The sequence below is a fragment of the Euphorbia lathyris genome, chromosome 3, assembly GCF_963576675.1.
Source record: "Euphorbia lathyris chromosome 3, ddEupLath1.1, whole genome shotgun sequence".
Taxonomy (NCBI): domain Eukaryota; kingdom Viridiplantae; phylum Streptophyta; class Magnoliopsida; order Malpighiales; family Euphorbiaceae; genus Euphorbia; species Euphorbia lathyris.
In genome coordinates, this window is record NC_088912.1 from 55,849,163 (window position 1) to 55,851,033 (window position 1,871).

Sequence of the window (1,871 nt, forward strand, 5' to 3'; positions counted from 1 at the left end):
TGATGTGGTTGAGGACGATGGTTTCGCCACCGGTATGTGTCCACGTTCTGCGGGCCACATATTGCTGTTGATTGCCATTTCCTCCAAAAGTTCTCTTGCTTGGGCGAATGTCTTCTTAATAAATAACCCTCCCGACATAGCATCTAATGAACCTCTAGTTGTAGGATTCAATCCATTATAAAATGTTTGCATTAAAAGTGCATCGGGCAATTGGTGGTGTGGGCATAAACGTTGAAGTTCTTTAAAACATTCCCAAGCCTCATAAAGAGTTTCATTATCATTCTGAGAAAAAGATGTTAACTCTTTTATGACTCTTGCGGTTTTTGCTAAAGGAAAATATTTTGATAAGAATGCTTGGGCTAGTTGTTCCAAAGTCGCAAATGTTGTGCCTGGCATAGAAGTTAACCATTCTTTGGCTTTATCCTTCAAAGTGAAAGGAAAGAGTCGAAGTTTGATTGCTTCGGCAGTCACATCTTGTATTTTAAAAGTGTCACAAATTTCAAGAAAATTTGTCAAATGAGTGTTAGGATTTTCGTTAGGTAACCCATAAAATGTCACGTTATTTTGCAACATATTAAGCAAAGCGGGCTTAATTTCAAATTGGTTTGCCGTGATTCTGGGTCTAACGATACTATTGGTTACACCGGCCATCCCTGGCCTAGCGTATTCCATAAGTGTTGGTGGATTTGCCATATTTTCTGGCTCGAAATTTTGTTTGTTTTTGTTTTTCTTGTCTTTCTTTTTCTTTTTAAGTGTCTTCTCAATTTCTGGATCTAACGGGTTTGGTGCAATGCCTGAACTTCGAGAACTGCGCATGAACTTGAAATTTTGCACGAACCGAAACTGCCTTCAAAATAGAATTGAAAAATAAAAATGTTAGTAAATTAAAATTAATAAATTATAAAAGTTAAAATAAGTATGTATAAACCTAGATTCGAAATAAAATACGAAAAATCTAAATTTTTGTTAAAAATTTTGGCGTTCCCCGGCAACGGCGCCAAAAACTTGTTGAGCGATATCTGTAAGTGCACGGTTTCGCTTGTAGTAATAAAAAGATATCGATCCCACAGGGAATGTTTTTCAACAAAAACTTATTTATGTGTAGATTAAATACGACTTAAGGTTTATAGAAATAGATAATCGTTATTTGAAATTGGTTTTGAAATTGATAGAATAAGAATTAGGTTAGAATATGTAGAATGTTAGAAATTAAATCTGTTGAAAATGAATTACAAAACAGAAACGTTTAGTGTCTAAAATAAGAGATTTATTGTGTTCGTTTGCATTAAGCAAAGAAAACAATTTTAAACTTTGTATAAATTATAAAAGTGTAATAACGTAAACTCCTTCAATTAAAGGGCTTTGAACTGCAGACAATCCTCCTACGATCGGGTTAGATTGCTACCTTAACCAAATTAATTCTCAAAGAATGAATTTGCCTAAGTGTTCAACAAAGTTTCCTTGTAAAGATATTGAATTTAACTACGTTTTAATGAAAACGCCAGAACTCACTTCGGATCCTTTACAGAAGTGCTACATAAAAATATATTGAATTGCATGAACTTTATTAGATGAAGTGTGAATTTGATACAAGTTTACAGAGAATAAAAAGCATGGAAGCATTCAAAACGACATGAGAGTTCTGGGTCGCCAATCCTTTCCTCAAACCTCGTTAGAGTTTGTCAAGCTCCGGGGTCGAATCCGCTACTTAATCTTCTCGCTGAATCTTCAGAATAGAGATGGTTCTTCTACTACCAAAATGTAAACTAATCTTGAAACAGATCTTAATCTAAATCTAAATGCTACTGTGTATGTAATTATTTGATAAACAATGTGTACATCATATCGTTTTTACAAAATCGAACTTTCTA

The 1,871-nt window shown here is 34.0% G+C and overlaps 1 non-coding gene across 1 annotated transcript; it reads left to right on the forward strand.

Moving 5' to 3' along the window:
* Nucleotides 1–208: 208 nt before the first annotated feature.
* LOC136225016 (small nucleolar RNA R71) lies at nucleotides 209–315 on the forward strand. Its single transcript, XR_010686756.1, has one exon. It is a non-coding gene; the product is annotated as a small nucleolar RNA R71 (small nucleolar RNA).
* The last annotated feature ends 1,556 nt before the right edge of the window (nucleotides 316–1,871 follow it).